Source organism: Danio rerio, chromosome 8 (assembly GCF_052040795.2).
Source record: "Danio rerio strain M-AB ecotype USA chromosome 8, GRCz13ab, whole genome shotgun sequence".
Classification (NCBI taxonomy): domain Eukaryota; kingdom Metazoa; phylum Chordata; class Actinopteri; order Cypriniformes; family Danionidae; genus Danio; species Danio rerio.
The window spans coordinates 34,202,784-34,218,270 of NC_141028.1; the positions used below are offsets into that span (position 1 = coordinate 34,202,784).

The 15,487-nt window shown below is 34.6% G+C and overlaps 1 protein-coding gene and 1 long non-coding RNA gene across 3 annotated transcripts in view; both read right to left on the minus strand.

Annotated features, from left to right (window-relative positions):
* ipo11 (importin 11) overlaps positions 1-15,487 on the minus strand; it is a 325,228-nt gene that overhangs the window by 96,871 nt on the left and 212,870 nt on the right.
* LOC147842728 (uncharacterized) lies at positions 10,004-12,906 on the minus strand. Its single transcript, XR_015498105.1, has 2 exons — positions 10,775-12,906; positions 10,004-10,616 (listed from the first exon to the last, which is right to left on the minus strand). It is a non-coding gene; the product is annotated as an uncharacterized LOC147842728 (long non-coding RNA).

Here is a 15,487-nt window from a genome sequence, read left to right on the forward strand (position 1 = left end):
TAAAATATTATTTTAATAAATGTATCTGTTTAATAAATCAGTTTTGTTTAAATGCACCAAAATACATTGCCTACATTCACAAAAAAATTGATAAAAATATGAATTTTCAATACTCAATAATGCTGATCACTGTATAATTAAATAGGGAAAAATAACCAAAATCTTTTTCCCTCTACACACACACACACACACACTCTGCTAGTTTTCATATATATTTTGTATAGTATTACTATAAAACTATGAACACAACCTTAAACACTTGAACTAAAACACAACCATGGCCTTTATCACATTAAAACTCTTTAAAATCATATTTTCATGCTATCTTTAATGAACTTCCGGGGGTTACTGTAAAAATCAGGACAGCGTGAAAGTAGAATGTCCCAGCTTCCCTTCGCCGTCGACCTTGCACAAAGCCCATAGTGACCTTAGACAAAAAACGGTGCAAAATGTCTCAAAGGCTGGAGAGGATTTGGGGTGAATTTCAAGGGCTTTAGGAAAGGGTGACCCTTATATTGTTAACAGTAATGAGAGGTGGCAGAATCACTGCTTCAATTGTGCCTGGAACCGCAGCGTGTTTTGTTCTTTTCAAAGGTCAAGAGGGTCTCCATTTTGCTCAACCTCTCTTGCCGACACACACACATGCACACATGGCACTTCTGCCATCCTCAGCTGATGATCTCGAGATAAAATTGCTTTTCTGAGCTGGTTAAACTCAAACTCAACATTGCAAGTCCCTTACACAGCAGTACGGACAAGAAAACACACAAATGGCAAGAGGAAATCCAGTAGCTATTATAGAAGAATCCTGCCATATGACTACATCTGAGGAAGCTTGGTCCACCATTAAAAAAGCACAAAAAAGCAACAATAACAACACTAACAAAAAGGCCTTTATTTTATGTTTTCTGCATGACATGGTTTGGTACAGCTCACATTTTAGGGCTTTTTAGTACCTTTTTTTTTATCACCACCTGAGGTGAATATTACCAAAATTTACCATTACCAAAACATGCCATAGACACACTGCTGATCATTGATTGGTCCAAAAGAATTATCACCACCAGCATCATCTCATGGTATTTAAACAGTCAGCAGCAGCTCTATTATTGGTTTGCATGACTAAAGCCCGGCTCACACTGTGTGATATATTAATAATCCTATACGACTGTAATGTTCTGTAAACAAACTTCAGAAAATGTGATTCCCATGTCAATGTGTACAATCTCAGCTGCCATAATGTCATATTGAACAGTAACCAAGATGGGTTAAACATGTGCATCCATTAAAAACAAATAAAGTTTGACGTCATACATCTCTGACACATTCAGTAAGACGTCACAGTAAACAAACAACTGTAGGGTTAATTTAGATACCTCACAGTAAACAAACAACTGTAGGGTTAATTTAGATTACAACATGTTTAATAACAAAACCAAGAGAAATTTTTTTTTAGACATTTCCTCTGGGTAATTTGAAGTGGTCATCATCAGATTCAGCGTTCTTATTGGTTATTGGTTTGACAGTCATCTTAACTGAAATTTTACTACAGGAAAGTGTATTAAATCTTCTGTTAGACTTTGCCAGAATTTGATCGAAGGAAAAATTCGATGGCAAAGGCCAGTAACTGTCTGTCAGAGGATTTGTCAAACCAACAATCAAATACCACAGATTTTAGTCTTGCATAACAGGAATGTATTAGGATTTCACAAATTTGTCTCATGGCTAAAATCGAAGTGTGAGCAGGGCTTAAACCACTTTATACCACTAACCACGGTAAAAAAAGTCACCTGAATAGCATTGAAAAACACAGCAAATGCTTTTCAGCCACTGATAAACTTCCGATGAACAGTTATTGTGGCTAATTTCAATTTCATATGGTTCCATTTGCAGCACTGATGATGTAATTTAATTAAAATATAATCAGTTAAATAGACTTAAGCAATCAATTAGTTATTCAAGCGTAAAAAGGAGAGATGAAAGACAGTTTCAACGCAAATGCAGTCAGGAGCAGAAGGCAATAGCAGAACTAAACTACAGTGCAAACGCAAATCGAGCTGAGCAAAACCAAACTGAAGCAAGCCGAGTCGTGCCGAAACAGTACTACAGCTTTATCTCACAATTCTGACTTTTTAGTGGGCAGTGGGACATGACCATCCCTTTGTTGAGTAGATTTTAATCAGACTTCATGAAAAGTTTTAGATCTTTACTCTCATTTGCAATGTCCCTAAAAATAGGCCATTTGGAATTCACCTCAAGTAATGTTAGGGTGTTTTCTGGCACATTAGATCCACTGCACATTCACTGACATGAACAGGAATAGTTGCTCACTGTGCTGTCAAGACACAGACAGTGAAACTCTCAAACTCTTGACAACTGAAAATTTATCTGCACAAGCTAACTCTAAGCATCCAATTCAGCTTATTAGCCAATCGCAAAAAATATATATAGAGAAATTACTGAATAGTGGTAGTAAACTAGTAGTAAACTTTATTGTCCTTGACAGCAAATTTGTTATGGGCATGACCATATTGCTGCAGACATTGCATAAAAACAAACAATAAAAACTATACAAAATACACAAGTTACAATAATTATATTGCTAATTAAGATAAACTCTTGTTAAGTAAACCTACCGAAACGGGTGCAAAGAATTTCTTATATCAGTTCAACCTACACTTAGGGACTCCATATCTCCTACCAGAATGAAGCGGTTCACAATTTGGAAACAAAAAATGGATCATTCAGAATCCTTTCCACCTGATTAAGGAGACAGTTCTCATATAAAACTTGAGGATTAAAATATTTATCATGTCAAACAATTTTACATTGTTCAAATTTCAATATGCCCAAATAGACATTAATTAAACTAAATAAATTAAACTAAATAGACATTATCATATACTGTATATCATTCATTCATTCACTTTCTTTTGGTCTTAGTCCCTTTATTAATCCGGGGTCACCACAGCGGAATGAACCGCCAACTTATCCAGCAGGTTTTTTTTTTATGCAGCGGATGCCCTTCCAGCTACAACACATCTCTGGGAAACATTCACACACACACTCATACATTACAGACAATTTAGCCTACCCAATTCACCTGTACCACGTGTCTTTGGACTGTGGGGGAAACCAGAGCCCCCAGAGGAAACCCACATGAATGCAGGGAGAACATGCAAACTCCACACAGAAACCACAACTGACCCAGCAGAGGCTTGAACCAGCGAATTTTTTGCTGTGAGGCGACAGCACTCAGTGTGCCACTGTGTCGCCACTGTATATTATACAGTACATAAACATATATATTAGCTGATTTATTCGCATCATAGAGGGTTGTTAACATGCACACATAAACACACACTGTTCCGTCTAATCTAAGCATCCTATTCAGCTTGTTAGCCAATCACAAACAAAAACATTACTAAATTACTAAATAGACATCATTTAAACTAAATAAAACCAAAACTAAATAGACATCATCTAGTCAGCACAACATATATTTGGTCATAAACATCATATCATACATTACATATATATATATATATATATATATATATATATATATATATATATATATATATATATATATTTATTTATATATTTTGAGTGATTTACTTTTATTATAGACGGTAGGACTGGACGTAAAAATCGATATTGATATTTATTGATCGAACACCATTGTCAATATCATAAAAAAAGAGATTTGGTATGTCATTTCGGTATGAAGCACTATTGTTTTATTAAAATGTGGCTGCTGAGCACGTGCCTTGGAAGATGTGCCAACAAGCTTAGGGTGTAAGTTTGTCCAATGGAGGTGCGTGACTTGCACGACGTGCATATGACAGCGACGAGCACATGTTGTGCAAGCGTGTTGCCCAGATTAGATATTTTGTACATTATTTATCTATTATTTATAGACATTTTAAACACTATTTGCCTTAGTAAAGTTGGTAAATTAAAATAAAGTGGTTCAATCAAAATAAAATGTCAAAGTCAAGTCAGCTTTATTGTAAATACAGCCACATGTAGAGGACATATAGAGAATCGAAACTATGTTATTCTCAGACCCTTGGTGCCTAACATGTAATATTAATATAAATAGCAGAGTTTTAAGAAAAAGAAAATTTGAATTTACAATATATACAATTATACATAAAATGTGGTCTAAAATATACAAAAAATGTAGTCTAAAAATATACATAATGAATTAAAAAAATTAATAAATAAATTGTAAACATACAATGACATTAAGGGCATTTAGCAAATGAGTGCAAACCAGAGTTCCAACCAGAGTTGAGCAGATAAATAAAAAATATATAATATTCCTAAACGTATTGTTAAAAATGTATTATAATAAATAAATAACTAGCGATATCGAACGATATGAAACACGGTATCATGATCATTTTTTTTGCAGTATCGCCCAGCCCTTATAGAGGGTTGTTATCATGCACACATAAACGCACGCTGTTCAGACAAATCAGCTAATTTGTTGAGATGGGATTTGCTTAATGTCGACTGGTCTATTTCCGAGCACTTTACACTTCCTCCTCATACACTGACATACTCTAGAGAGCACTGTCTACAGACTGCTTGGAGTTGAGGTCATTTGAATAAAATTAAAATCATGCCTATTTTCACAATAAATAAATGAAAACGACTGTTTCCAGAGCTCCCCTGTTTCCCCTATAATTCTCAGAAGTCTAACAGTGATGAGGTATGAAACCATTTGATTTCAGTCTTCTCGTGCAGATTATGAATATTTATGTCATCAGGTCTGCCTGGCCTCTAGAGCTCTTTAACTAGTGCGTCATGAGCACAGTTATTACACAGAGACGAACAACACAATAAAAGGAAAAACAAAGGTACATAGTTATAAACCTGCTATTTCACAATTAGTCAACAGTAATTTTATCAGGCTATCTGTGAATGTGCAGGTGCAGTGACTGATGCTTTGATTTCTGAAAATGTGATATATAATATAATAGGCATATAATAGAATTCCCATAGACTTAAAGTACTGATGAAATTATTTCTAATTTTAAAAGTAATTATAAAAATATGTTAATTATCATTAGGATGCATTAATTTATTAAAATGTCAATACATAGTAGTTGGTGATACTGGATTTTACACACTCACTGGCCACTTTTAAGTACACCTGTCCAACTGCTCGTTAAGGCAAATTTTTAATCAGCCAAGCATAGCAGCAACTCAATGCATTTAGGCATGGTCTACTGCAGTTTAAACAGAGCATCAGAATGGGGAAGAAAGGTGATTTAAGTGACTTTGAACGTAGCGTGGTTGTTGGTGTCAGGTGGGCTGGTCTGAGTATTTCAGAAACTGCTGATCAATTGGGATTTTCACACACAACCATCTCTTGGGTTTACAGAGAATGGTGAGACTGGTCAGAGGAAAATGACCAGACTGATTGCCGCTGATAGAAAGGCAACAATAATTCAAACAACCACTCATTACAACAGTAGAGCATCTCTGAATGCACAACATGTCCAAGCTTGAGGCGGATGGGCTACAGCAGCAGAAGCCCGCAACGGGTGACCCTCCTGTCAGCTAAGAACAGGAAACTGAGGCTACAGTTTGCACAGACTGACCAAAATTGGACAATAGAAGATTGGAAAAAACATTGCCTGGTCTGATGAGTCTCAATTTCTGATGTGACATTCGAATGGTAGGGTCAGAATTGGACTTCAACAACATGAAAGCATGGATTCATGCTGCCTTGTATCAACGGTTCAGGCTGATGGTGGTGGTGGTGTAATGATGCCACGAAAGATTAAGGCAGTTTAAAGGCAAAAGAGGATCCAATCTGGTACTAGTAAAATTTACATAACAAAGTGGCCAGTCACTGTGTATATTTATTTATTTATTTATTTATAATTTTTTTCCAGGAAAGAACAAAGTACTGACATTCTTTGAAATCTATTACTGATGCCACAGGGAACTGTAAAATGAGTAAAAGACATTAAAAATTCTATTTTGTTTAACATCATTCAGCGATTTAGAAAAATATGGGGTAATTATTGTTAACTAAAATCGTAAAACAAACCATTGTTTGTATTAAATAAAATACACATACAAAATAACAAAAAATAAACACTTATTCTAAACCAAATACTGTTTCATTTACCTACATTTACGTTTTTTATGTTTGGTAAAAATAATTTGCATATACATTCATTCATTCATTTTCTTGTCGGCTTAGTCCCTTTTTTAATCCGGGGTCGCCACAGCGGAATGAACCGCCAACTTATCCAGCAAGTTTTTTATGCCCTTACAGCCACAACTCATCTCTGGGAAATTGAATATACATATACACATAAATAAATAATATGTATAAATAAAAGCTATAATCATTTCAAACATCAACAACAATACCAAAAAAATAACACTTTCACATGGACAAAAAGTAATTTATATTCTTAATCTCTACTTACATAGCTAATTAAAAAAAATTACTGCCTGTTTGCTTTAATTAGAAACCCACATGGTTCAGCTTTTCTTTTTTCTCTAAATAAATATTTATTTTCCCACATTACTAGTCCAGAAGCATTGAAATTGGAAAAATATATATTATGCAATTTCCCAAAAATCACAAAGGAAGAAAATCATCCTCATATAAGTCAAAACAACACCAAGTATAGCTAAAAACTATGTTAAAGTCTCTGCTCACTGATATTCCTTCAATAAAGGCTCTTCAGAAAATCACAAAATTTGAGTACAAGATTCCATTCTGCCAGCATTACACCTACTACTGATGTCATCTGAGGAATATTTACAGAGCTAACGAAGCTCTGCTGTCACAAATCGAGAAGTTCATTACGTTCCTGAAAACCTTATTAAGCCAAGTGTCAAAATTTCCCTCCACCACATGGAGTTACAGCCCATAATGCAAGATATAAGGATCTCATGTCATTCTACAGGTCTGGTAGCACAAAATAAATCAACGCAAGCAAAATGTGTAGCCCCCTTCAGAGGACATTATACATTACAATTAATTTCAGATATACGTTGTTAACAGTCCTGCCATTCGTCATCCCTTTCAAAGCTCGATTTTCATTGAAAAAGCTGCCAATGTCTGCCAGCTCCGTATGACGTCAATTAATGGCAAACAAAAGCACTTACATAATAAATCCGAATAAAACCACTAAGAGGCTAACACAATTGTAATGTCTGCATTCATTTCCATTAATGCAGTTTATGTAAAGATGCCTTGGAGGACCACAAAAGTTAGATCTGTGAACTATAAAATACTCTTTAAAATTGTTTTTTTTTTTTTTTTTGCTGGAAAAGAACAAAGTGCTGATATTCTCTGAAATCTATTACCCATGCCAGAGGGAACTGTAAAATGAATATTTGTGGAGCTTGTGTTCAAACCCATGTTTGAGTATAATTAGCAAGGAATTCTTGGTCTAATGCAGTCAGACTGAATTATGAGCTAATCCTGCTCTGACTAAACCCTGCTCCCGCTGAGAGTATAATGACCAGTCCATTAAGGCATGATTAAACTCCTGTACAGCCACTTCAAATCTTTCTCCTTTTTTCCGGTTTCATGTCAGATTTATATAGGCTGTATAAGCAAACTGAATGGCAATTAAATAGCCCTTAAAACATTAACTGTGAACTTTTTTAAGTGCTTTAAATCTTGGTGATATAAAAAAAAAAAAACACAATGTAACTTAAATAGTCTAAAAGTACTAAATGAAGGCAATACGAGCAGCACTACAATATAAACTTGCACAAATACACATTTTAAAATGAATGATGATTTAAAGAAAGCCTGGTTACGTGTTTGTGTAAATTAAAGGTGTCAGGATGGCGCTCAGACATGAGGCATGTACAAAATAGCTAGACAGAGAGCGACCAAATCCAACTGAATGCGTTTAAGCCATTATTTAATTAACATAATAGCCCTTTCACTCAGTAATACTGGTAAATATCCTAAAAATTACTGGAACAACTTTAATGGTAAATAAATAAAAAAAAGTGCTTTTCACACAGGCAACGGCAATCCATTATTATTTTTTTTCTTTCCGGAAAACAACCATTTTACACATCCATTCCAAAATACCATTCAATTCTGACATCATTAACCAGAAATGACCTCTAAATGGCTGTGATTGTATTTGTAAACATGAAGGGGATCCGTTTATTTTGTCGAAGGATTCTTTTTTATTATTTCAAGCTTTCGCATTTATGCATCAGTTTTTATCCCAGAGACAAACCAAACTATAAACGGAAAATGTTGTTACTAACATCTGTAGGCTGAAGCGCTTCCTACAGCAAAAACATGTTTACACATATGACTAGACAGATGTCTGTTCAATGAACAATTCTGAAGATATACCGTATGAAAAAGCATTGTGATTAACTCAAGTGAAGAGATGTGGATGGAATTCTTATGCATATGGAGATGTACAGTATATGCTTGAGTACGGGTCGCAGCTTTGTAAATGTAATATATGCTTTCGCAGCTTTCCTTCTTTTAAATGAAAGACTATCAGCAGTATTATATCCTAAATCTGCTTAACAAGTGGCGACTAAAAGTGTCCGGACAAGGAATTTTTTACAGTGATTTTTTTCATACATACATACATACATACATACATACATACATACATACATATATATATATTTATATATATATATACATACATACATATATATATATATATATATATATATATATATATATATATATATATATATATATATATATATATATATATATATATATATATATATATATATATATATATATATATATATATTATCAATACTTCAAAAAATGCAACTTGCCATAAAATAAAATAAAAAATAAAATTTAAATTCATTAATGTATCAAGTCATAATAACATCAAATAATACCTCTGCTCACTGACATTGAATTCTGGGTATTTACTGGTAAGGTTACAACCTAATTTGAAACTTATTCCCAGAACTACTTCACTGTTATTTAAAAAAAAGAGCCTGTTCAGATATTTTCAGCAATTTACCAGTAATTTTCCTGAAAAGTATGTCTGTGAAAGGGGCTAATGTCCAAAAAACCAAGCCATGTAATTAAAGAAGCACCGAAATGAAAACTCTAAGCCAAAATTTGTAATGTATTTGGCTAAAATCTGAAACTCAAATTGATTATTATTAACGTTTCATTGTTTTATGATATAATATATAGTAATTTTGTAAGCATTTTAAAATATATTTCAATAACATTAACTATAATAATTTTAATTAACACAAGCAAATATAATTACCACATTTTAATGAAAGTAAAGGTGTTGTGTTCTGTTTTTTTTTCCGCTCATACTGTATTTTCATCACTTTGTTTACTAATTTTTCTCTTTGATAATTTGATAATTTTCGACAACCTTAAATTTGATGCATCCCTCCATGTAATAGGTTTATTCTATGTATTTTGGGATGCTTCCTATGAAAAAGAAACTTAAATGCTTCGCAATGTACAGTATATAGTAGAACTGTTTAATAAAGTAGAAGTGGGGAACACAGATTAGTGAGATAAACAAGCTTGGATCGTATTCATATTTGACATATTCAAAAAATTATATGATCAATTAGTCCTGGCAGCATATCATTTTAGGTCATTGTAAGTTATTAAACTTAACTTAGTTAAGTTAATCATGGTGTAACCAAATTAACTTATAAGGCTAATTTGATTCAACCTAAAAATTTAAGGCAACCAGGTTTTTTTTTTTTTATAGTGAACAAGCTGTGCTGTTTTTGTTCAGCTTTTGGCATGTTTGACATTTAATATTTGTCATTGGCATCAAAAATTGCAACGCTTACCAGTTGGTAAATTATTTGGCAAATTGCTAGTGGCCCCAGAACAACCGGAACAACCAAAAATTTTGTCATACTGGCTAGAAACAAGGTCACAAATGCAAACATTTAGTTTCAGTCTGAAGCCCTGCTAATCGTGATTAATCCATTCAGCAATGCCAAAATAAATGAGGCAGTGAATGTCTTTGTTTGCCAAGAGGGAAAATTTATTACTATTCAAAAACATCTGAAAAATCTGTAAAAGATTGACAATAAAAAAACTTATTATGAAGCCATGTGAAGTGAGTAATTACACCAGGGGACGGTTACAAGGTCTAGCTTGTTCACCAAAGCGGAAAACAAATCTCATGATTTTGCCCCTCGTGTCAGCTAATATCCTTTAAATATTCAGCCATTGTTCCTTGCTCCATTAAGACATTAAAAGCTGATTTGAAGCCTTCGCAATTGTTCAATGTTCAAAAGTGCAGACGGCCAAGGGCTCCAAATGCCCTACGGCACAGAAACAAAAAATAAAAAGCCTGTCAAGAGAACAGATGTGCAAGGCATTGATAATGCATTTAGATGTGAAAATAAAACAAAACAATCACAACTCTATAAATCTTTCACGCAGCTGCCATCGTGCTCCACTGACATTAAATCAAGAAAAGCGATGTATAACCTCTCAAATAACCAACTCAAGCCTCAGTGGACTTTTGTCATTCAATTATTTCGGAAAAAAGGTCACATGCGAGCTATAGCTTGAGGCAACCAACCTAATGTTGTACATACTATAGCAATACAACATGTTACTGCAATCCCTGCACACACACGCACACACGCACGCACACACGCACGCACGCACGCACGCACGCACGCACGCACGCACGCACGCACGCACGCACGCACGCACGCACGCACGCACGCACGCACGCACACACACACACACACACACACACACACACACACACACACACACACACACACACACACACACACACACACACACACACACACACACACACACACACACACACACACACACACACACACACACACACACACACACACACACACACACACACACACCTAATACAATATATGAGGATTTTAAAGGGCCATGAAATCTACCCTCAGTCTACCTCAGAATTTTTTTTTTTTTTAATTGCTCCGAGATGGGCGTGGAGCTCTGCGGGCAGAGGGGAAAAGAGGCATGGCCAGCAGAGCAAGGGGAAAAAAAAGAGAGCGAACAACTGTTGTCAGTTGGCTCACAAAATGAGGGACAAACTGTGAGGAGACCCATGATTTATTAGTTTACAAAATTAAAATGCAAAGAAATAATCGGTAAGTAATTTAATGTCCTCCAACATTTGTTATACGTAATTTCATATACAAAATTAGTTCTATTTTCATAAAGATAATCGTGTTTAAATAAACACTATAAATGAAGGGGACTTCTCTCCTCCTGAATCCCCAAGTCTGAATGCAGACACTGTGGATAGCCGTGCAGCAGGTCTCCTGTCCTGTCTATTTCAACCATTAGCCCTGCCGGTAATCTCGATTTTTTAAACGAAGGCGAACACAGCAGCACGGGTATAGGTGAGGTGTCTGAATGCTAACAAACTCAACTGACAAAAGACAAAGTCCACCATTCTTCAAATCTCATACAGCAATTCTCGACAAAAAAGCTTGCTGCAAACCAACAGCTTTGTTGTATCGGCCCTGACAGAATCACAGCGAAAAACAGAACAAACCTCATGGACACAAACACATATGACCCGTGCCGTGTGCGGTCTCACCTAATCATTGAATGTCACAGCTTGGCATGTCTGCCCTGCCTTCGGAAAGTATGTGTGCTCATGAATAATTAAGAAGCAGGGTCTTTTTGCAGGAATACTATGAGAGTATTAAATCATAAGAATAATATAAGCTATGAATAATAATGAGAACTTGATCCCGCCCCAGAAAACTATTTTAAACCCGGAAGATAAAATTAGCAGACAAAATCCCAAAGTTACCCAGTTTTCCTACAAATAAAGCTGATAGGTGCAAATGTTGTCTTAACTGATGCTCAAACCACATTTTAAAAGAAAAATATGCAAATATGCAGACTTTTATTTCACATCAAAACTAAAAGATGAAAGTTTTACATATGCATTCAATGGATTTTTGTGGAGGTGATGAAAATGCGACATTAATTTAACTGCAGAGAATTAGATGTACCCTGTGAAGAGACACACCTGTTTTTTAAAAAAAACAAACAAACAGAAAACTTATTTTGTGCTGAAAATTATGTAAATTATCTGCATTTCAATACATTTAAATGGTTTGAAACTCACTGATGTTTCTTTGCTGGCGCTATTAAGCCCCATAATGTAGAAACCACTTTTCATGCATTCTACAGCAAGCTAAAAGGCATTAAAAGTTCTGATATCTATGAATATTATTAATGCTTGTCCAGCTTATATGGAACACAGTAATATTTTTTGTTCAGCAGAATTAAACCTTTGATATAAGAGAAAAAAAGGCTTTGTTTCAAACTGTTTCTCCCAGAAGGATATTACAGTGATCCAGATTTTCAAATAGTGCCACCATTGTTATGATGATCATAGAGCTTTCTCTTTGTTGAGTCCATTGTGGAACAGACATTCAAATGGTATGCAAGACAAAAGAAAAGTCACAGATTTCCACAAGTAAAGATGTTTTAATTCATTCAGTCTTTCTGAAAATCAGATCTCCTGACCAGAAATAAATTAAACTGAAATAGATTGTAAAAATGTGATCTGCAGAGAGCATCAGCTGGACGAGACCTTGACCTTTCAATTCATTTAAATTCAACCTTTAATTTAACTGTAATATTAGTATTTTAATCTAATGCACAATAGTGAAAAGCAGTTTAAAACACACTCAGGCGTAAAGGTGGGATTTAGACGGCCTGCTTAAATTCTAACTGAGCATCAGAATGGAGAAAAAAGGCTCAAAATCGGCACAAAACAACTAATAAGAAATAATGACTGAATTTAAGGTTACATGTACACTAGTACAAAATCTGTGATCACGCCTAAGCATTTCACAAGCAAACAATATATGATAGCATTGCTAACCTGACATCTTAGTCTGCAGTTAAACAAATTCTGTATACTGTGGAAAAATGAGGGAATAAACAATGTATGAATGAAGGAAGGAGTTAAGAAATGAAGGAAGGGAGGAAGGAAGGAAGGAAGGAACAAACAATGGATGAATGGATGGATGGATAGAAGGAAGGAAGGAATGCAGGAAGGAAGGAAGGAAGGAAGGAAGGAAGGAAGGAAGGAAGGGAGGAAAGAATGAATGAAGAAAGAAATGAAGGAAGGAAAGAAGGGATGGAGGAAAAAAGAATCAAGGAAGGAAGGATAAAATGGAGGAAAGAATGAAGAAAGGAAATAATCAAGAAAAAAACAAAAGATGGATGGATGGACAGATGAAAAGGTAGAAAGGAAGAAAAGAAGGAAAGAATGAAGGACAAAAGGAAGGAAGGAATAAACAATGGATGGATGGATGGAATGAATTAAGGATGGAAAGGAGGAAAGAATGAAGAAAGAAAGAAAAGAATGAAGGAAGGGGGAAGAATGAAGAAAGGAAAAAAGCAAAAAGGAAGAAAGGAAATAATAAAGGAACAAAGGAAGGAATGAAAGAGGGAAGGCAGGAAGAAATTAATAAAGGAAGTAATGAAGGAGAGAAGGTAAGTATGAAGTGAGGAAAGAAAGAAGGAAGGAAATAATTAGGTAAGAAAAGAAAGAATGAATGAAGAAAAGAATGGAGTGAGGAAAGAAAGAATGAATGAATGAAAGAATGAAGTGAGGAAAGAAAGAATGAATGAATGAAAGAATGAAGTGAGGAAAGAAAGAATGAATGAATGAAAGAATGAAGTGAGGAAAGAAAGAATGAATGAATGAAAGAATGAAGTGAGGAAAGAAAGAATGAATGAAGGAAAGAATGGAGTGAATGAAAGAAGGAAAGAATGAAGTGATGAAAGAAAGAATGAAGGAAAGAATAAAAGAAGGAAGAAAGAAGGAAGAAAAGAAAGAATGAAGGAATAAACAATGGATGGATGGATGGGATAAACAAAATTAGAAAAAAAAACTGAAATTAGTTTTATTTGTTTTGAATGAGAAATGTTTGTTATGTGTGCATAAATGTGGCGAGATGTTGTTGATAATGAATGTAATGTGTTTAATTTAGTGTATCATTTATTCATTATATGCACACATTTTCAGATATCCATCTTGTTCTTTTTTCTAGTTACTGATGAATATTCAAGGATTTGTAATGAATTCTCTTATATTTTCAGCTTTATTTATTTAAATAACTGAATACTGAATTTTTGCATTAGAATCACATAGATAAGTGCTTTTTCAGATTTGTGTCTTTTCACAATACGGGTAGCATGTGCTGGAGTAGTTGGCGGTTCATTCCGCTTTGGCGACCTCAGATTAATAAAGGGACTAAGCTAAAAAAGAAAATGAATGAATGGTCTATAAGTAACTTTGAATGAGCCAGGTGGGCTGGTAAGTAGCACTTTAAAAATTTGCTGATTAACTGGGATTTTCACACACAACCATCTTTATAGTTTCTAAAAAATGGACGAAAAGAAGATAGAAAAAAATCCAGTGAGCAGCAGTTCTTTGGGAGGAAAATGGCTTGTTGATGCCAGAGGTCAGAAGCGAATGACCAGACTGGTCACTGCTGTCAGCTAAGAACAAGAAACTGTGCCAACAATTCACAGGCTCAACAAAATTGGACAACAAAAGACTGGGAAAAGGCTTCCTGAACATTCAGGTAGAATTTGGTATAAACGAGATGAAATCACCAATCTCCCCTGCCTTGTATCAATGGCTCAGGCTGCTGGTGGTGTAAATGTATGGGGGGAAATTTCTTTGTAAACTGTGGGCCCAGCTTAGAATGAGTGGAACATAATTTGAACACCACAGCATACCAGAATAAATTGCCATAAAAGGGAGAAAGAAGGTACTGTAATGCCAAACATGAGCTGATATTTTTCAGACATCATCTTTTATCATGTTTTGATAAAGTGTGTATTTTGAGTCATAGTATATTTTATTGCCAAATTTCTACCTGTTATTATTTTGCTGGACACCGATTCAAAAAATATTCATAGTACTAAGATCTTTTGACTTGTAGGGCAGTATCTATGTTGACTTCTAAAATCGATCCCTCAGATTAAATTGCCAGATGTTTTTCCCCAACAAAATATCCACCCAGCAATTCTACAGGGTTCCCACTTCAATCCAAAAATCAAAGACCCTGACTTTTTACTGATTTTCACTGACCAAAAAGCTGCATTTCCATTTCTGAATTTCCAATTTTCATTTACTTAACTGAAAAACAGACCACTGTTGTGTTTCTATATTAATGACACAATATTAAAATAATAACTGGAAAGAATTGCACAATATTAAAATGCTTTTAGCTTGAATACCATTTTGCATGACTGTATTAGCCTCGATCATAGCATCAATTGATTATTTACCTCAGATTTTGATAAAAAAAATAATGATAATGGGTGCAAAGTGCTTTCTCTTATATATGACAGCTCGACAGTAGTTTTGCAAACTTTAGATTTAGCTTTTTTTGCCATCACTTTTTAAAACCCAGTCTTTAAAAAAGTACCTTTGAAGTCAAAGCTTAAAAA